Here is a 22,925-nt window from a genome sequence, read left to right as displayed (position 1 = left end):
AAAAGAACCGAGTTGGTGTATGTCTTACGGTTCTTAGGAAGAGTTGGGTCCCGGAGCCGAATCGATTAGATTGTACAACACCTACAAGTTGACTTACTTTCCTCCTAATCAACTTTTATGCACGGTCTAACTCGACTCGAGTTGGTTTATATCTTACAAGTCAAGTTGAATAGATAAGAGATGGTTGTAAATGCAAGGATTCATAGGCTTAGCATTTCATCAAACATAACATGTGCATAGGTTGACATCACAACAAGCAAGCAAATTAATTATGGAAACATATTGGATTAAGCATGATTATTCCCCATGTTTACTTCCCTTAGTTACCCACTAATCCTAGTTAAGGAAACTACTAACTCATTATCATGGAAAACATGTCATTAATGGTGTCAATCATTACAACAAGTATAAACATGATAAGAGCTTAAGAAAATAAACAATAAAGAGTAAAGAGTAACGGAATTATACCAAACTTGAGATGATCCAAATAATAAAGCAAAGAATAAAAGAAGAGAACTTGATTGATTGATGAAGGGTTGTCAATTCTCCAATAATAACCCAATAATCTTCAATTACCTAATAATAATAAACTTGGACAATGATTAAGGAAAGATTAATGTGTAATTTTGTGGAAAGATTGAAATTAATCTATTTTAATCTACTCCTAATCTAATCTAAGAGAGTTTTCTAATGTGGAAGCCCCCTTTGATTATCATCAAAATGGGGTATATATAGTAGTGCCTCATTAGGTTAACTAAGGCTAAATTAGTAATTAACAATGCTAATTGTTGAGTAGGGAAATGCTCCTCTCAAAGAGAGATGCTAGTCTCTTTTTTGCTAGTCTTTCAGAAATATGCGCATCTCGAGTGACACAAGGAAGAGGACGTTTTGCACTGTGAAGGAATCCGAGCGGATTGTGGGTCGGGACGCTCGGACTGTAGCAGGGGGAGACGAGCGGCTGGGCAGTCGGGACGCTTGGATTGTTGGAGCAGAGGACGAGCGTCTTGTAGCTTTGGACGCTCGGATTGTTCTTCAGAGTATTTAGCTTCTCCTCTCGCAACTTCTTATTCTTGCAATGTTGGTCTTAGTTCTTGCCTCTCCTTCCATACTTGTTCAGCCAAATTTATCAATGTCCTTCCAAATAAGCTCAAGAGATGGGAATTTCTGCCTAATTACTTTCTTTCCTACAAAACATACGAAATGCACTAGGAAAGCAAAAATAGGAAGCATTTGATGGATAAAATGGCTATGGAATGTTATATTAGTATACAAAATGGGCTCATTAGGGGACTAAATGTGCGCAAATAATATTCACATCAAATATCCCCAAACCGAACCTTTACTCGTCCTGAGTAAAGAGGTGACAAAAACTATGACCCTTATTCAAACTAACCTACTAATATAGCCGATGTGAGACAATTAACGGGTCTCACTCCACCTCTTCAACTCACAACAAGACAACCATGAGGTAGGATGCCTTCTTGCAAGGCAAGGTGGGTCTTGCCAAAATGACGACATATCCAATCATTAAGCACACAAAAACAAGTAATGGATGCATCAACAAAAATGAATAGCCACTTTCCTCATCTAAGTGGCGGAAATTATCTAAAGGGGAAGCGATTCAAGGGTACACACTCCTTCATAGATATGGTTTCTTCAAACTACTAAGCCTAGAAAGATACCAATAAATCACCTCTAAATTGTGTCAAACTAGGGTACCTGTGTCCTCAATCGTTAAATGATTTGTCAAGAATAGACTCCCTATAGTGTTAGAAACACTAGGGGATCGCGGAATTCCTCTTCTTGCCTAGACAAGGAGAAGGGTCGTCCCCTCTCTACCATGCACAAAAGTGGATACGATAGAAAAGGGATCAATAGATTTTGAGTTTCATGTGGGAGTTTGCTTTTGTTGTTGTTATTCCCCCCAATTTCTTGTGGCATTTGACATTTGAGAACATTTTCTTTTTGCCATTTCTTTGATGTTTGGCATTTTAATATTTGACAACTTTCAACTTTTGCATTTTCTTTTGAATATTTTCAAAGCTACCCCATTTGTAGTCAGGGTGCTTATATTTGAAGCATAGGAGTCTATTTTCGCTCCTCTTTTCATTTGATGCAATTGCAAACTTTTTCAACTTTTCATTTCAATTCTTGAACTCAAATTTTGAACAATTTTTGTGCCCATCCTCTTTTTGATGACAAAATGTGGTAGAACATGGATGATGGTTGCATGGTTTCAAGGGTCACCTTATAATAAACGGTAGCCAAGGAGTTATCACACCACAAGGTACTCTTGACTAGGCCTTAATCCCTGGGTCAAAGGATACTAGCATGATACATCCTAGGGTGTTTTACAAGCATTCTAACAAGCAAAGTCTTAAGAAGAAAATGTATCTACAAGGGCCTTATATACACTTGTCAAGTTTCCCAAATAGATGCTTTCACAAAAATTTTCCTAAATGCAACTATATGTCATGATGCAACTAACATCTATACATCCTAATGCATATGCTTCTACCAACTAGTATGTCATATAAACTAAATGCAACCCTATAATCATATTGTGTATACCACATCAATCAAAATAAAGCCACATAGTCATTAACATAAAGAGGAAAAAGAAGATCAAAAAGATCATACCATGCGGTCTTCATGATCCTCATGTCTCGGGTGTGGCATAGTCGATCAATGTGAAAAAGGATAAACAAACAAGCAAACAAATAAGTATATACAATATATACAATTCTATACTAAAAAGGGATGAACATGTTTTTTGGTTTTTCAATTTTTATGGTTTTTGTTTATGAAATAAAAAGACATGTTTTTGTATTTTTCAAAATTTTTCAATTTTTATCATTTTGGAATATAAATTCTCATCCCCCACTTTATTTGGACATTATCCTCAATGTACATGTAGGAGTAGGAATGAAAAAGAAATACATGTTTTTGGATTTTTAAAGTTTTTATGGAAATTGAAGTGCAAATGCAATGTTATGAATGAATGCATGCATGCTCTAACTAAATGCAATTCTATATGACATATATAACAAATGAATGCAATCTACACTATACTAGATGTGCATGATTTATAGTAAACTATGGTCACCTATGATCAAACCTCCCCAAACCGATTTAAGCACTATTTCTAGTGTAGAAAGAAATAGGTTTGGTCATTAGTGACTATGCATGAATTCTAGTCTATATGCAACTAACTATATGAATCATGTGAGATATATTACAATGCAACTATATTATATGAACTAACTAATGTAAATGCAATATGAAATATAATACAAATTCAAGTGAAGACTAAACTAAATGCAATGCATTATACAAAAAGGGAGAGGGAGAGAAGAGTATCATACAAATGGAGATGGTGAGGTAGGCATCTCTCACTCGTCATCATCATCATCATGGTGGTATCCATACCTTCTAGAACTTCCTCCTTGGTCATACCCATCTCCTTGACCAAAGTATCCTCCACATTGACCATCAAAGTTCCCGGCTTGGTTCCCTTGATTAGGGAACAAAAGGTGTGGTTGAGCCCAAGATGGTCGAGGGCCATTAGGGTCGATATACCCTTATTGTGCCATTTGGTAGTATTGAGGATAGAGGGCCAAGTAGTTATCGACCCGCCCATCGTGTACTCCAAGATCAACCTTCTTCATAAGATCCATCAAATCATTCATATCCGAAGCATCGGGGACTTGCGGTGCGAATGGCCTATGAGGAGTGGGGTATGGTGGGATAGGCACATAGGACGGCGGGGCAATGGGCCTTGCCGATAACCCACGAGGCGGTGGAGGGTGGCAGGGTACTTCTTCTCTTTGAGGGGGGTTAGTGTGGATTTCAATGTCGACGAGGTAACTCAGCCTAGGTGAATATGGGCTCAACCTTGGCTCGGTACCGGGTATATTCCACCCCGAAAGAATAATAGAAGAACACTCTTTTGTGAACCATTCGACACTCCCGTCTTAAGTGTAGGCACACCACCGGTGGTGGTTGAAGACGGCGTCCTCATCAATCAATGTACTACCCTCAAGAGGTGCATAAGTCCCCTGGGTGTTGAACCCGGGACAAAGGTAGTTAGCCAAGATAGTAATTAGACCTCCCATCACGAAGGTCTTAAGTTGGGAGTTCCCTTGAGAGAAATCGTAGAATCTCGTAAGCATCTCAAAGGGGTTATTGAAGTTGTATCGCCTTATCCCCCGAACATTTAGATAAGACTCAAGGAATGTCAAATCGAGGAGAGTGCACCTATCTTGCTCGAATCTCCCATTAATGGTGCCGGCTACGAAACGTTCGGTGATCCGAATCACCGGGTGTTGAATATCAAAGGTATAGCATTGATTTTGGTGAATGAAATCCCTCCCGGAAATAGCCTTCCAAACTAGGTCCACATCAAAGTCGGAGGGTTTGTTGATGTTGCTTGTTCGTACAACAAGACCAAAAATATGAGCAAATTGGTCAAGTGATAGGATATGGTCGAGGTTGCACAACCAGAACTCCATAACAACGGTGCTTCGTCTGTTCGAAACAATGCGGAGGCTACTCAAAAATTCCAAGGTAAGGCTAAGGTATGTCTCTTCATGGGCATAGAATAATTTCCCAAACCATCAAAGAACATTTCGATTTGATACCTTATACCTAGGATTTCTAATACCCTAGTGTCAATAAATTGAGTCGGTTCGTAATGCTTACCTAGCAAATTGACAAACTTAGTGCAGTGGTCATCGGATGTGAAGAGTACCTCCGGAAAGTACTCAAGTTGCTCCACCCCTCCTCTTATCACGGGATGGAAGTTTCTTGGCGGCATCATTTCTTAAGGGGATGAAGAAGATGAGCCCTTGCATTTCTTGGTGGCGGCTTCGACGAGCTTCTTGGCTTTTCCCTTGAGATTCATCATTTTTGATTTGGGAAAGTTAGGATTTGGTTGATTTTTTGTTGTGATGGGAGTGTTTGGAGGTGAAGATGAGTGGATTAGGTTTAGATAAGATGAGGAAATGAGGGATGGTGGGGGTGATTTTATAGAAAAGTGGTGTGGGATGAGCGGCTGAGGGTCGGTCTCAGGCATATTATTCGAGGTAAGTGCAGGAATCCGAGCGTCTTTAGGGTCGGGACGAGCGTCTTCCTGCAGGTGGTCCGAGCGTCTGGTAAAAAATCCGCTCGCATTTCATTCCAGGGATTCTGCTTCATCTGGGGTGGACATAAGACGAGCAAATCGAGCTTGAGATGAGCGGCTTAAATTGAGACGAGCGTCCTCTTCAGAATCCGTTTAGATTCTAGTTCAGTGCGAAATTTTTCTTCAGATGTCTTATAGGACGAGCGTCCAATAGATAATACGAGCATCTTTTTCTGGACGAGCGCCTTTCCCATAATCCGCTCGGATTTCAAGTCAGCGCTAAACAGTACCCTCAGGGAGGCTGAGGACGAGCGTCCTGCCCTCGGGACGAGCGTCCCTCGCTATTTTTCATTATTTTCTTTCTTTTCTGTGCAAGATCGTACCCTTGCACCCTTTTGTCATTCCTCCTTATCGTTTTCTGAAATTTTGCTCAATAAGAATGTAAGAAAACTCTCCCTCACTACTCTCATGCAAGAAATTGTAAATAAAAGTGCGAAAATGTACAATATTATACAAGGTAAAGGTTCGAGAAACGTCTTACAAATGGTGGTTTGAGATAGGACTACACCAAACTAGTTCACATTGTAGAATTTCTTTGTCCATAGAGCTCAAGGCTCTTAGAAGAAGATCGAAAGCTTGTGAACAAGCTCCAAATAAGCATAAGTATGGTTTGCTTAACTTCAAGACGAAGCTTGGCCAAGGAAGTTTGTCATTCATTCTTGTTTTCTTCCTTTTCTTGGCACTTGAATATTTACGATGCTTCAAACCGATTAGCCCATGATTCTTGTTAGTGTGAGGTAGGAAGTATGGTTCATGGTTGTCCGGAGACTTCCACTCACTACCTTTTTCTTCAATTTTAGTGATGATGATAGCATTTGGATTTATCAATCCTTCAAGGGTAGAAGGAGAATTCTCATGGCATTGATGACGGGGTACCTTTGGAGCTAAAATTGTGGGTGCCAAATTTCTACAAGCAAGTTCATTTGCAAGTTTGTTCTTGAGCTTTTCCACCAAGTACCCTTTATATGATGTTTTGACCTTTTGGAGAAGGTATACCATATCCTCTCCAACAATCTTAGGTTCCATAGTGGGTGCGAAAATGTCTTCATGATCAATAGGAAAGAGGAATTCATCTTCTTCATGGAAGCATACCTCAAACTTCTCAAGGATGGGCTCCTCAAGTAGAGCAATCTCACAACTCCATTCCTCTTCTTCATTGCAAGACACATATCCCGCATAAGCTTCTTCCATAAGCTTGTCATCATCGCTATCTCCATACGAATCATAGATAGGGGCTTCACTCCTCTTCATTAACTCTTTCTCCAATACCTCAATGTTCATATCAAAAGTCACACCCTCATACTCACAAAGGTTAAGAGTATTTGGCTTACTCAACCTCATATCTTCCTCATCAAATACCAAACTTTCATACTCACAAGAGCTCAAGGAGATTGGCTCTTCCCACTTCTCATCTTCCATATCAAAGATCACTACTTCAAACTCACATTCATGATCAATGTCTAAGGAAGGGTAGGGAGTGGTTGCTTGGGATTCTTTTATTTGGGCAATTTGAATCTCCAACCCCTCACTTTGGGTAACAATGCCTTGAAGAACATTGTCCCTCTTTTGGCTCTCCTCTAGCATTTGTTTGAAGAAGTTTTGTTGATCTCCTATCATTTGGAGAATCACATTTTCGAATGGGTTTATCTTCTTGTTGTGGGTGGGTGTGAAAGTGGTTGTATTGTGGCAATTGAAATTCATTATGAAGTGGGTATTGGGTGGGTGGTTGTTGGTGGGAAAAATTGGGGTAGTAGTTAGGATTTTCATTGTATGAATAGTAAGGTAGGTTTGTGTTGACTTGCTCCTCAAACTCCCCATACCCATAGTCATACTCAAAGAATCTACCACATACTCCATATGTCAAGTCTTGAGCCATCATAGCTAAGACAAGGAAACAACTACAAGCATGGAAACTATTGGTCGGATTAAATCTTTTCGGTAACTTGTCGTTAGGAGCACCTAGACCAAAACACAATTTATAGCTTCACAAACAAATCTACAATTAGTAAAGAGGCAAGTAAAGGTCGGATCCCAAGGGACGGGAATTGAAATGAGATTTCTATTGAAACTAGTGGTGTCTTAGGGGTGTCACAATTTGGGTTGATGTAGAAGGTCACTAAACTAAATAGCAATAAAAGTAAATAAGCAAGATGAATTAAAAGGGTTGTAAACAATTGATAAAAAGCACTAGGGTATCATGGGGTCATAGGGGAATCATGGGAATTGATCATACAAACATGTTCTCAAATTTTAAGCAAGCAATTATTGTTGTGATGGATTGAGTTGGGTTATATCTTACAATCCTAGGAAAGTTTGGGTCCCGGAGCCGAATCGATTAGATTGTACAACACCTACAAGTCAACTTAGTCTTCCCTACTCAACAACATGCATGGTCTAATGAGACTCGAGTTGGTTTATGTCTTACAAGTCTCATTGAAAAGGTAGGTGATGGGTAAAAAATGCAAGGATTCATAGGCTCGCATTTCATCAAACATAACATGTGCATGAGTTGAGATCAAAACAAGCAAGCAAATAAACCATGAAAGCATATTAATTTAAGCATGAATCATTCCCCATGTTGGTTTCCTCTAATTACCCATTAACCCTAGCTATGGAACTACTCACTCATTATCATGTTGATCATGCTAGCAAGGTTGTCAATCATACCAACAAAGTGAAACATGATGAACAAATGAAAGTAATTAGCAATAATTAAAAAGGGATTAAGAGAATTATACCTACTAATGATTCCAATAATAAAGCAAAGAATAAAAGAAGTACTTGATGCTTGATTGAGAGGTTGTCAATCTCCCAATAATAACCCAAATAATCTTCAATTACCCAAAATAAAGGATGAACAAAAGAGAGATTAAGGAAATAAAACTTGTATTAAAACTTGATTAATTGTTGATTACAAAACTAAAGAGAGATTTGATTGATATTAACTACTCTAAGAATTGATAAGAAGAACATGCTATTCTAATTAGACTAACTAATGGGGTATTTATATTGAAAATTAGGTGGATGCATTAGGGTTAAATAAGGACTTAAATGACGATTAAGTCCCTACTTAGGGAAACGCCGGTATTTTCTGAAGGATGGGCATCTTTCTTGAAGCTTGAATAAACGAATTTGCTTTGTCTTGGAATCCGTGCGTCTTAGGCTCGGGACGGCCGGATTCTATTGTCTCTGCCCGGACGTCTTTGGGAGAAGACGGGCGTCTTCTGGGGTTGCTGCCCGGGCGTCTTGGGTAGAAGACGCACGGATTGTGAAGGTGGAGGACGGGCGTCTTCTTGGGAAGACGCACGGGTTGTCATGCAGCGTGCTTTCTTCTTCTTTTCTTCCCTTTTCTTCATAAAATCCTTGGGGATTTCCTCGGGGATGCAAGGATCTTTTCTCATCATTGCCCATCTACTATAATATGTACAAAGGCCTTCTAATCTTGTCTCTCCTTGATGCTTAGTCATTGAATTCAATCAATTTAGTCTCATTTTGCCATGAAAATGCAAGGTTTGCACTCCTTTCCTACCAAGGACACAAAACCTCAAAGAATATGCAAAACAAAGAACTAAAGACAATAAATGACCCAAATATGCACTAAAAAGCATGGGAATAAGGCTAATTTGGGGACTAAATATGCTCTAATTATGGTCACATCAAATATCCCCAAACCAAACCTTTGCTCGTCCCGAGTAAAGAGGTGACAAAGACTAGGACCATTATTTAAACTAACCTAATAACATAGCCGATATGAGACAATTAGCGGGTCTCACTCCGCCCCTTCAACTCACAACAAGACAACCATGAGGTAGGATGCCTTCTTGCAAGGCAAGGTGGGTCTTGTCAAAATGGCGACACATCCAAACATTAAGCACACAAAATCAAATAATGGATGCATCTACAAAAGGAATAGCCACTTCCTCATCAAGTGGCGGGGTCAACTAAAAGGGAACAAATTTAAGAGCATATACTCCGTCACAAATACTAGTTCAACAAATCACTAAGGCTAAGAGGATGGCACTAAATCACCTCTAAATGGTGTTAAACTAGACTACTTTCGTCCTCAATTTCTAAATACTTTCGTCAAGAGCGATCGGATGGCGTGGAATGATGATCCCCATGATGCTAGTAGCACATGACATGACAAGTCTCGAGTTCTCTACAAAAGTAAAGGTCATGGATCGTCCCAAGCTCGACAAAGTGGCTTGACAAAAAGGCTTTTTGAGAATGAAATGCTCAAATCGTTGTAGACAAGGGTGGATATGACTAGCATTCAAAAATTGACCTCATTTAAATTTCACATTTCAAGAATTAGAGATGGGGTTTGTCCCTTCCGTGCTAATGTCCTTTACTTTCGCCAATCGCTTATTAGGCAACCGGTTAACCTCTAGACAATAGCTTTTCAGGGTGATAGTCACTCTGTCTTTGGGCGGTTGAATTCACAACCGTGTGGGGGCCCAATTCAATGGATCCCTCTCCAAAGCACATAGAAGTGGTACGCCTCCATCAAAACGACTAAAATTCTCAACATTTCAACATTTCAAAACATTTGAGGTTTCCTTGGCAATAAAACGTTTCCACATAACAAAATCCTTGAAATGAGCACTTCAAACTTATTGATAGAAAGTATTTTTGGGTTGCCATACCACAAGGTCAATCAAGGTCACCTAGACAAGTTAACCAAGTCAACATCGCATCACGGGGTTGGATAGGTGACTCACATGCAAACCCTTGACTAGGCTTTGGGTCATGGGTCGAAAGACACTAGTATGACACAATCTAGGGTGTTTTACATCCGTTCTAGTAGGCGAAGTCTTAAGTTGAAAAATTATTTGTAATGGCTTAATTGCTCTTGTCAAAGTTCCCAATTAGGCACTTTTCAAAACATTTCATCTAAATTCAACTATATGCCATGATGCAACTATTATATACATCCTAATGCAAGTGATTCTACCAACTAATATGACATATAAACTAAATGCAAGTCCTAAGTTCACATTGTTATACCGCATCAATCAAAATAAAGCCACATAGTCATTAACATAAAGAGGAAAAAGGAGATTGGAAAGATCATACCATGCGGTCTTCAATATCCTCATGTCTCGGATGTGGCGTAGTCGATCAATGTGAACAAGGATTGAACAAACACAATATATACAATAATATATACATGACTACACTACAAAGGAAATGAACTTGTTTTTGGTTTTTCAATTTTCAAAATTTATGATTTTTCGAAATTTTTCAAATTTTTTTGGATTTTTTGAATAAAAGTTAAATTAGAATTCCCCATCCCCACACTAATATGGGCATTGTCCTCAATGGCCAAAATGATGGGAAATCATGCAAGCATGATGCATGAATTCTACACTAAATACAAGCTACACTAGTCTACACTACATGATGCATGGGTTTTTGTTTATGACGGAGAGGATAATTTAGATTACCTCCCGTTGTGTATGTATGTACTTCCCCAAACCAAGTTAGACATTATTGCTAATGTCCTAAGGTTGGGTGTAGTTCATGTACACACTATGCAATGCATGAAACTAAATTTGTCATTTTGGATTTTTAAAAGTGGGAACAATAAAATGAGAACACCTCAATGGGGCCGAGGTCTTAGTCCTCTATGGTGCTAGAACTACTCCAACAATGATCAAGATAAATAAATAAAACAAAGAGAAAAATAGACAAACCTCAAGAGGGTAGGAGCCTCCAAAGATTGCTAATCTTCCATCATATCATCACTATTATCATCTTCCTCAATAAAAGTGGACTCATCACCACTTCCTTCTTCACTTTGTTGTTCACTTTGTTCATCATCCTCTTCTTCTTCTTCACTAGCCTCTTCATCATCATTATCCTCATCAACCGCATCACCAACAACCTCATTGTCACCCGGACTCTCATCCCTAGATGCACTCGGAAAGAAGACTTCCCTATCCGCCCAACTAGGCAAAGGACATGAAGGATCAAGTAGTCCTTGCCTAGCTAAATTAAGGAGGGGTGGATATTGGGCTAAGTAAGCATCTTCCCGATCCTTGAAAGCTTGCTTGTGCATCTCTTGCATAAGAAGAGTCATATAATCATTTCTTGCTTCAACACCTTCGGGTTTGAACTCTTGGTACTTGAAAGGATAGGGTGGTGTGACAATGGAAGAGGAGGGCATTTCAATTTCACCCTTTTGTTGTTTGATGATGTACTCGGCCTCTTTTGAAAAGGGAAGGAGATAGTTTGTCCGGTGGACACTTAAACGACAAATCTTCGAAGGCAAAGTAAAAGATCTAGCCTCACTAGTGAGCCACCCATACTTGGTGTCAAGAGGGTTATGAGAGACCCACTTGTACTTGTTTATCATAGTATCAATATCAATGAGATGACCACCCTTTTTCGCCACATACTTGCTATCCTTGTTGAAGTTCGGATCAAAGTATTTAGCTAGAAGAGTGACTAGACCTCCATTCACAATGATGGTAGTGCCTTGCTTCCCACAATCAACATTTAGCCATCTATCCACCAAAAGCCTTAGAGAGTTGAAGGCTTGGTGAATTCCCTTCCAATATTCAAGGCCGACTCAAGAAGAACAAAATCGAGCTTGGTAAAGTGGTTGGTGTCTTTTCTTGCATTGATGGTGTTTCCTATGACCTTGTGCCACACTATAATGCCCGGATGGTGGACTAATAGAGCGCGACTAGCATGATAGTTCTCAAATTTCCTTCCGGAAATCGCCTCCCAAAGAGGGTCGGGGTCTTATTTGCCAACATTCTTGAAATAACTCGGTGAATCACTAAGACCCAATGCTTTACCCATTTCCTCAAAGGAGATGCGCTTACTAACATTTGCTAGTCGGAACTCGATGGTTTCCATAGTCTCTACCTTATTGACTTTCAAAGAACTCAAGAATTCTAAGGTAAGGGAGGGGTATGTCAATTCTTTTGTTGTAAACAATTTCTCCAACCCAATGGCTTTAAAGAAGGCTCTAGTTTGCTCAAGGACACCCAACTTATCTAAGGCATCTTCACAAATAAACTTGGTGGATAGAAATGATTTTCTAGCAAACTTGGCAAAAGTGTCCCTATGGGATTTGGAAATGAAAATTACCTCCGGATAGTTCGAAAGTTGAGCAATTTCCGGAGTAGTAGATGTTGTTGCTTCCATGGGAGGTTGTTCTTGTTGCACTTCCAAGTTTGGGCTAGCTACCACCATAGCCAATGCTTTCTTTGCTTGAAGACTCTTTTGTCTTAATGAGAGTGCATTTGTCTTTGGTGCCTTTGTTGCTGCTTTTGTCCTTGCCATTGATGCTTGAACCAAGAAAAGAGTAAAAATCTTCAATTTCTAGTGTACCCAAATCGATTTAAAGATGAAAGGCTTTGCCTTTATGAATTCAAAAATCGACTCAAAGGTTGAAGATTTTGTGCTTGGTTTGATTTTTGTTGAAAGAGGAGTGATTAATTTTTGTTCAAAGGATGTTTTGATTTGATTTTGATGAATGTATTTGAGGAAATCTTGTTTTTGTGATGGAGAGGATGAGGCTTTTGAGTTATGGGGTTTTTGGGTAGTGTTTTTGAATGAAGAAATGAATGTGGGAGGGGGTTTATAATAAACCCAAAAATTTTGAAATGCAGGGGGGAGACGGGCGGCTTTCCTTCGGGACGCCCGGATTCTGTCTGTTCTGGGTTGGGAAATTCTAGCCTAAAGACGGGCGTATTCTAGCAAAGACGGGCGGATTTGAAAATGCGGGACGGGCGTCTTTCAGAGAAGACGGGCGGATTCCTTTCCAGAGATTTTTCTTGTTTTTCTCAGCCAAAAGACGGGCGTCTTTATGAAGACGGGCGGATTCTTTGCAGGACGCTCGGATTTGCTAACAGTCCAAAAATTTCAAAAATTCAGCTCATGAAGGACGGGCGGATTCGGACCAAGATGCCCAGGTTGCCTGAAGACGGGCGGATTCTCTTGAAACCGCTCGGATTCTACCCGTTTTACCCGGATTCAGTTCCATCCGTGTACTTGCATATCCCTTATCATTTTTCATTCTTCAAAATCTCGTGTTCTTCATTGTGGTGGCACTACTAAGGCATGGATAGCCTAGGCAATTGATATCCCCACACTAGGCTAAAGCACTACACATTAATTGAAATCATTAGTCCCTCCCTCACTTCTCTCAAACATGATAATTATCTTGATCAAGGCATAAAAATCCAAAAATGACAAAAATGCAAATTAAGAATTAAAATGCGAGTTAGGGAGTTAGAAATATTTACAAATGGTGGTTTAGGGAGGACTCCACCAAACTCTCATTCTTGATGAGATGTCAAGGGGGCATGTCCAAGGTGTTGTTGATGTTGCTCAACACCTTGAAAAAGTAATCAAAAGCTTGTTCATTGTCGTGATAAAGTTCTTCAATAGATCTTTGCCCTTGTTGTCGATCTTGGTCAATAGCATTACCAATATAGGGATTGAAAATCCCTTCAAACTCATCGTCCCAAAGACCACACACTTCATCTACTTGATCACTAAAGATCTCTTGAGTTGATAGAGACAACTCTCCCATTATCTTGTTTTAACCAATGAGGCCATCTTCTTCATTGCTTGACTTTGGTGAGCTTTGCAAGCTCTCTTTGTTACAATTCACTTGCTCTTTGAATGGAGCATCTTCAATTTTCTTCTTCCATTGGAGTTCCGACTTCTTCCTATCATCCTTCCGGCTATAATGATCAATCATAAAACATGGTTCATGCAAACGGGGAGCTCTCATGGTCTTGTCAAGATTGAAAGTTATACTCTCATCTCCCACTTCTAGAGTAAGCTCTCCATTTTTCACATCAATCACCGCACCCGCGGTGTGTAAGAAAGGTCTTCCTAGAATGATTGGAATGTTGGAATATTCTTCCATATCAACAATGACAAAGTCCACCGGGATGAAAAATTTCCCAATTCGCACGGGAACATCTTCCCATATCCCTAATGGTGTCTTCGTCGATCTATCGGCCATTTGGAGTATAATATTGGTGCATTTAAGCTCTCCCATCCCCAACCTTTTACTCACCGAGTACGGCATAACACTCACACTAGCCCCTAGATCACATAAGGCTTTGTTGATCGTGGTGTCGCCAATGGTACACGGTATTGAGAAGCTTCCCGGATCCTTGAGTTTTGGAGGTGAACTCCCTTGAAGTATTGCACTACTCACCTTAGTGAAGGCGATAGTCTCAAGCTTCCGGATCGACTTCTTCTTTGTGAGGATGTCTTTCATGTATTTCGCATAGGCCGGCACGTGATTGATTAATTCCGTGAAAGGAATTTAGACTTCCAAATTCTTCACAATTTCCATAAACTTTCCAAGTTGGTCATCAAATTTGGGCTTGGCCTGACGACTTGGAAAAGGAAGTCTAATCACAATGGGCTCCTTCTCCTTGACCTTGTCTTCATCTTTCTTTGAGATTTCTTCTTTTGATGATTCTCCATCTTTGGAGTTTTGCACAATTTCTTCCTTGTCACTAGCTTCCACAACCTCATCCTCAACTTGCTTCTTCGGTGCTTCATACCTTGTACCACTTCTCAAGTGAATGGCACTAACCGTTTCATGTCTTGGGGGGATTACTTTGAGGTGGTAATTTCCCCTTTTGTCTTTGTGAGCTTGAAGATGCTAGTTGAGTCAATTGGGTTTCCAACATTTTGGTGTGAGCTAGGATGTTGTTGATGGTGGTTTCCTTTGCTTGACTATCTTTTTGCATTTGAGTGAAAAATTCTTGTTGATTCTTTTGCATTTGAAGGACCACTTTTTGAACATCAAAATCTTGGTCATTTTGTTGATTGTATGGAGATTGATTTTGGTAACCTTGGTTTTGGTTGTAAAAGGGTCTTTGATTTTGGTTTCTCATGGGAGGTGGGGTGTATGTTGTTTAAGGGTTTTGAACATTTTGGCTTTTGTATGAGAGATTTGGGTGGAATTTGGTGTTTTCATTGTAATAGTTGGAATAAGGGGTACCACTCTTGTATGCTTGGAAAGCATTCACTTGTTCATTTGTTCCCCTACATTCACTTGGGTCATGTCCCAAAGTTCCACAATTCTCACATATCCCACTTGGGATTGATGAGGATGTCGTCATGGCATTAACAGGATGCTTTGGTGATTTTGAGGCTTCTTCAAGTCTAGTCATAGCCTTTTCAAACTTCAAATTGATTGTGTCAATGTGAGCACTAAGTTGAGCACCCAATTGAGTAACGGAGTCCACTTCATGCTTTCCTCCTCTAGTAGCCTTGCGAGGTCTACTATATTGTGAGTTATGGACCGCCATTTCCTCAATTTTGTTCCAAGTTTGATTGTCATCAACTTCGGTGAACATTCCATTTGATCCCATGTTGAGAATGTTCCTTCTTGAATATTCATATAGACCATTCCAAAATTGTTGTACCAAGAACCACTCGCTAAGTCCATGGTGAGGACATGAGCGACAAATTCCTTTGAACCGCTCCCAAGCTTCATACAAAGATTCTTCATCCCTTTGCTTAAAACTCGTAATTTGAGCTTTTAGCATGTTAGTCTTTTCCGGTGGGTAGAAATTTTTGTAGAAAGCTAGAGCCAACTTCTTCCAAGAATCAATTTCGAGAGTGGCCTTATCAAGGCCCTTCAACCATTGTTTCACGGTGCCAATTAGAGAAAAAGGAAATAAGACCCATCGAATTTGGTCTTGAGTTACACCGGTTTGAGAAATCGCATTACAATAGTCACAAAAGGTCTCCATATGAGAGTGAGGGTCTTCACTAGGCATCCCCACAAATTGGCTCCTTTCGACTAATTGGATAAATGCGGATTTGGCAATGAAATTTCCGGTTAGATGTTGTGCTGTGGGAGTACCATTGGGTAGGTTCTCCTCGGTGGGTACGGAATGTGATGAAAACTTAGGCATTGTGGGTTGAATTTGTGTTATATTTTGTGTTGGGTTCTCCTCACCTTCTCTTGCAAAAGGGTTGATGAACTCAATAGTTGGTTGAATATCTACAACCTCACTAATACCTCTCAAATTTCTCCTAGCAAGTCTTCTATTGGTTGTCAAAGTTCTTTCAATTTCACGATCAAAAGGTAACAAGTCACCTTGTGACCTTCTAGACATGCAAAATATCAAACAACTTGAAAACAATTAGAACAAACCTTGAGGAGTTTTACTTACTCAAGGCAAAGAAAGACACAACTAATAACAATATAAGAAAATTTAAATCAAGTTAACACCGTCCCCGGCAACGGCGCCATTTTTGGTCGGACTAAATCTTTTCGGTAACTTGTCGTTAGGAGCACCTAGACCAAAACACAATTTATAGCTTCACAAACAACTCTACAATTAGTAAAGAGGCAAGTAAAGGTCGGATCCCAAGGCACGGGAATTGAAATGAGATTTCTATTGAAACTAGTGGTGTCTTAGGGGTGTCACAATTTGGGTTGATGTAGAAGGTCACTAAACTAAATAGCAATAAAAGTAAATAAGCAAGATGAATTGAAAGGGTTGTAAACAATTGATAAAAAGCACTAGGGTATCATGGGGTCATAGGGGAATCATGGGAATTGATCATACAAACATGTTCTCAAATTATAAGCAAGCAATTATTGTTGTGATGGATTGAGTTGGGTTATATCTTACAATCCTAGGAAAGTTTGGGTCCCGAAGCCGAATCTATTAGATTGTACAACACCTACAAGTCGACTTAGTCTTCCCTACTCAACAACATGCATGGTCTAATGAGACTCGAGTTGGTTTATGTCTTACAAGTCTCATTTAAAAGGTAGGTGATGGGTAAAAAATGCAAGGATTCATTGGCTCGCATTTCATCAAACATAACATGTGCATGAGTTGAGATCAAAACAAGCAAGAAAATAAACCATGAAAGCATATTAATTTAAGCATGAATCATTCCCCGTGTTGGTTTCCCTTAATTACCCATTAACCCTAGCTATGGAACTACTCACTCATTATCATGTTGATCATGCTAGCAAGGTTGTCAATCATACCAACAAAGTGAAACATGATGAACAAATGAAAGTAATTAGCAATAATAAAAATGGGATTAAGAGAATTATACCTACTAATGATTCCAATAATAAAGCAAAGAATAAAAGAAGTACTTGATGCTTGATTGAGAGGTTGTCAATCTCCCAATAATAACCCAAATAATCTTCAATTACCCAAAATAAAGGATGAACAAAAGAGAGATTAAGGAAATAAAACTTGTATTAAAACTTAATTAATTATTGATTACAAAACTAAAGAGAGATTTGATTGATATTAACTACTCTAAAAATTGATAAGAAGAACATGCTCTTCTAATTAGACTAATGGGGTATTTATAGTGGAAATTAGGTGGATGCATTAGGGATAACTAAGGGCTTAAATGACGATTAAGTCCCTACTTAGGGAAACGCCGGTATTTTCTGAAGGATGGGCATCTTTCTTGAAGCTTAAAGAAACGAATTTGCTCTGTCTTGGAATCCGTGCGTCTTAGGCTCGGGACGGCCGGATTCTATTGTCTCTGCCCGGGCGTCTTTGGGAGAAGACGGGCGTCTTCTGGGGTTGCTGCCCGGGCGTCTTGGGTAGAAGACGCACGGATTGTGAAGGTGGAGGACGGGCGTCTTCTTGGGAAGACGCACGGGTTGTCATGCAGCGTGCTTTCTTCTTCTTTTCTTCCCTTTTCTTCATAAAATCCTTGGGGATTTCCTCGGGGATGCAAGGATCTTTTCTCATCATTGCCCATCTACTATAATATGTACAAAGGCCTTCTAATCTTGTCTCTCCTTGATGCTTGGTCATTGAATTCAATCAATTTAGTCTCATTTTGCCATGAAAATGCAAGGTTTGCACTCCTTTCCTACCAAGGACACAAAACCTCAAAGAATATGCAAAACAAAGAACTAAAGACAATAAATGACCCAAATATGCACTAAAAAGCATGGGAACAAGGCTAATTCGGGGACTAAATATGCTCTAATTATGGTCACATCAACTACACAAAAACGGTAAGAACAATCCTTGAGGAAAAAGTTCCTCAAGGTGAAAGCAAAATCAAAATAGACAAACAAGTAAGAACTTAACCACATAGCACCATCTCCGGCAACGGCGCCATTTTGACGTGAGCGTGTCACTGTACACCCAATCAAACACATTTATATTCTCAACAAACAACTAGTTAGTGGTTAAGTCGAGGTCGATCCATGGGACGGTGTTCTTTTTGTTCTAAGTATATCTATCTCAATTTATGCTAGTGTCACAATTGTTGGGGTTTGTAGTTGTGTTCTAAACTAATGCAAGCAATAAAGTAAAACAAGCAATAAAAGGAAGGATGTAAACAAATGATTAAAAGTTCTAGGATATCATGGGTTCATAGGAGATTCATGGGAGTTAACCATACAAACATGTTCACAAAGTTGCAAGCAATTTATGTTGTAAAAGAACCGAGTTGGTGTATGTCTTACGGTTCTTAGGAAGAGTTGGGTCCCGGAGTCGAATCGATTAGATTGTACAACACCTACAAGTTGACTTACTTTCCTCCTAATCAACTTTTATGCACGGTCTAACTAGACTCGAGTTGGTTTATATCTTACAAGTCAAGTTGAATAGATAAGAGATGGTTGTAAATGCAAGGATTCATAGGCTTAGCCTTTCATCAAACATAACATGTGCATAGGTTGACATCACAACAAGCAAGCAAATTAATTATGGAAACATATTGGATTAAGCATGACTATTCCCCATGTTTACTTCCCTTAGTTACCCACTAATCCTAGTTAAGGAAATTACTCACTCATTATCATGGAAAACATGTCATTAATGGTGTCAATCATTACAACAAGTATAAACATGATAAGAGCTTAAGGAAATAAACAATAAAGAGTAAAGAGTAAAGGAATTATACCAAACTTGAGATGATCCAAATAATAAAGCAAAGAATAAAAGAAGAGAACTTGATTGATTGATGAAGAGTTGTCAATTATCCAATAATAACCCAATAATCTTCAATTACCCAATAATAATAAACTTGAACAATGATTAAGGAAAGATTAATGTGTAATTTTGTGGAAAGATTGAAATTAATCTATTCTAATCTACTCCTAATCTAATCTAAGAGAGTTTTCTAATGTGGAAGCCCCCTTTGATTATCATCAAAATGGGGTATTATAGTAGTGCCTCATTAGGTTAACTAAGACTAAATTAGTAATTAACAATGCTAATTGTTGAGTAGGGAAATGCTCCTCTCAAAGAGAGATGCTAGTCTCCTTTTTGCTAGTCTTTCAGAAATATGCGCATCTCGAGTGACACAAGGAAAAGGATGGTTTGCACTAAGAAGGAATCCGAGCGGATTGTGGGTCGGGACGCTCGGACTGTAGCAGGGGGAGACGAGCGGCTGGGAAGTCGGGACGCTCGGATTGTTGGAGCAGAGGACGAGCGTCTTGGAGCTTTGGACGCTCGGATTGTTCTTCAGAGTATTTAGCTTCTTCCTCTCGCTTACTTCTTATTATTGTAATGTTGGTATTAGTTCTTGCCTCTCCTTCCATACTCGTTCAGCCAAATTTATCAATGTCCTTCCAAATAAGCTCAAGAGACGGGAATTTCCGCCTAATTACCTTCTTTCCTACAAAACATACGAAATGCACTAGGAAAGCAAAAATAGGAAGCATTTGACGGATAAAATGGCTATGGAATGTTATATTAGTATGCAAAATGGGCTCAATTAGGGGACTAAATGTGCGCAAATAATATTCACATCAAGTAGGTTGTAGTTAGGTAAGTGACTACTTTTCTTCTCTCCTACAAAATCTGTACTCAACTTGGTTTGTATTATACACTTTATATGTAGGGCTTGCTTATGTTGAAGTCGTTCTTATGCTATAATATATGCTTTGATTAAATATATATTTCTTGCCCCTTGCTTATTTTTATTTTTGGGAAAGGTAAGAATGTATTAATCAATCAAAAGAGGAGAGTATTACAACCTAGCAAAAATACATCAACCTGCCAAGGACACTTCTAAAGAATAAAAGAATAAATCATATGCTTTGTAACCAAATTTGATCTCTATTCCTAAGAGTAGACAAGTTCATACGGTATAGCCGAGCCTTAATGTCTGCAATCACTTGTTAAACAATTACCACAGGTTTCCTGACAAAGCATTTCAATTGAGCTTCATTTCTCACTTTCCATATTTGGTAGAATAAGGCCACATAGCATGCAGCAACCACACGTTTCTGCAACCTTGATTTCCTAGCTGTAGAGAACCATTCAGTAAGATCAGTCACAGGTAAACTGATATGTAAGCATTGCTGCAAGAGTCTGCTGCACTCTGAACTGTAGGTGCAATCATAAAACAGATGATGATGAGTCTCAGGCACAAGTCTGCAGATATCACATGAGGAGTCCACCATCATACCCATTCTCTGGAGCCTATCTTTAGTAAGAAGTCTTTGATGCTGAAGAGCCCAGAAGATGAAGGAGGTCTTGGGGATATTAAGGTTATTCCAGCAAAGAAATCTCCAAGGAACAAGAGGTTTAGCTTGTCTTAACCAATTGTAACCAGACTGAATAGTGTAGGGAAGGGTAGAGTTATGCCATTTATCATTTATGTATGCTTGGGAGAAAAGAGACATGATTTGTGAAATTTTCCTCCAGGACCAACTACTATCAGTAGGGGGAGAGTAGTCAGTCCAAGCAGTGTCTTTCATATAAACATGGTGAATCCATTTTACCCATAAATGATCTTTTTTTGAAGCAATCCACCAAGCATACTTACCCAAAAGAGCTTTGTTCCAATTTTTCATTTCAGTTAAGCCCAAACCACCCTCTGCCTTAGGGGTGCAGCATGTATCCAACTAATTGTAGGAGCTTTCTGATAAGTATCTTTCCCAGACCAGAGAAAATTTCTACAGATGGCACTGATTCTATTCAAAATCCCATTTGGAATAAGGAAAATAGTGGCCCAGTAAGAGTGAACATGAGAAAGGACAGAGGAGACCAAAGTCAGTCTCCCTGCATAAGAGAGATGCCTAGTGCCCCAACCTCTAATTCTAGCCACCATCTTATCAAGCAATTTCATTCCTTCATTCTTGGTAAGTTTCTTAGAAGATATTGGAACCCCCATATATTTGAAGATGAGGGTCCCTCTTTGGAAGCCAGAGACTTGCAAAATATTAGCCACATTGTTTGTTGGAACTCCATTAAAATATATTTCAGATTTGGATTTATTGAGTTGAAGACCAGAGGCTGTTGAGAAGGTAGCAAAACTTCTAAGGATCCACATTATAGAAGTTTCAGTCCCTTTGCAGAACATAAGGAGGTCATCAGCAAAGAGGAGATGGTTCAACTTAATATGCCCACACATTGGGTGATATCTAAAGTCATCCTGTTGAGCAATAATACCCAGAATCCTCGAGAGATATTCCATACAAATGGTAAATAAAAGGGGAGACATAGGATCACCTTGCCTTAATCCCCTCTTCCCTTGAAAGAACCCAAAAGAACTCCCATTTACAGATAAAGTATAAGAAGGAGTTTGCACACACTCCATAATAAGTCCAATAAACTTTTTAGGAAAACCCAGGGCATCAAGCATTTGCTCTAAAAAGGTCCATTCAACTGAGTCATAAGCTTTCCTCAAGTCTATTTTAATTAAGCACCTAGGAGAAGCAGCTTTTCTATTGTAAAGTCTAACAATGTCTTGACAGATGAGTACATTCTCAACAATATTCCTCCCTTTCACAAAACCTCCTTGACTCTCATTGATAATATCAGGTAAGACCTTACTAAGCCTATTACACACAAAATAGCCATCAGGCCCAGGGGACTTGGAGGAGGGAATAGAAAAGAAAGCTCCTTTAATCTCAGCAGCATTAACAGAGGACAACAGAAGAGACTTGTGATGATCAGTAAGCAACTTGCCTGTTCTCACAGTGGGAATGTGAACAGGACAGGTTTATTGAGAAGTGCCCAGCAGCTGCTTATAATACATCAAAAAAGCCATTTCAATATCATGAGGATTATGGTAATGGACACCATCCACCCCCTTTATATTCATTACTCTGTTGTGGATCTGACAAGCTCTAATATGATTATGAAAAAATCTGGTATTTTCATCTCCATGTTTTATCCAATCAGTCTTAGCTCTCTGACTCAAGAAACTGTGTTGGATCTTTGACAGGTGCCTGAGAGCATTTGAGGCCTCATAAATATATATTTCTTATGTTGAAGTCGTTCTTATGCTATAATATATGCTTTGATTAAATATATATTTCTTGCCTCGGTTGATATCATTCTAGTCGTTTTATGTATGTTCTCGTCTTTTCGATGATGTCAAGAGGGGGAAGAAATGACCATGATTAAGTATTTGCCTAAGCTTGCTCCTTGTTAGAACCTTTAATCTCTTAAGGTCCTTAGATGCTATACTTTGTATATAAGTGGATTGTTCTTGCGTTCAACTGACTATGACTTTTATAGTATTATGTTGAGGGGGAACTTACAATTAGTCACAAATCTTAAGAGACTTGTCATCATCAAAAAGGGGAATTTGTTGGACCATATAGATATATGATTAGTTTTGATAATGACAAATGTTTACTTTATATCATATATACTCTTGCTCGTAATCGTTTGTTTAGTTTTTAATAGATTGATTAAAGTTTACAATTTAAGCAAGTAATGTTATAGTAACCTTGGCTATAACATTGAAGATTTGTGAAGCATCGTTCAAGTAATGTTATAGCGGC

The 22,925-nt window shown here is 39.1% G+C and overlaps 1 non-coding gene across 1 annotated transcript; it reads left to right on the top strand.

The window, feature by feature from the left end:
• The first annotated feature begins 15,613 nt into the window (after nucleotides 1–15,613).
• LOC141624424 (small nucleolar RNA R71) lies at nucleotides 15,614–15,720 on the top strand. The gene has a single exon (XR_012534231.1). It is a non-coding gene; the product is annotated as a small nucleolar RNA R71 (small nucleolar RNA).
• The last annotated feature ends 7,205 nt before the right edge of the window (nucleotides 15,721–22,925 follow it).

The sequence above is a fragment of the Silene latifolia genome, chromosome X, assembly GCF_048544455.1.
Source record: "Silene latifolia isolate original U9 population chromosome X, ASM4854445v1, whole genome shotgun sequence".
Taxonomy (NCBI): Eukaryota; Viridiplantae; Streptophyta; class Magnoliopsida; order Caryophyllales; family Caryophyllaceae; genus Silene; species Silene latifolia.
The sequence above is the reverse complement of the archived record's forward strand: the minus strand, read 5'-3'. Positions and strand labels throughout refer to the sequence as shown.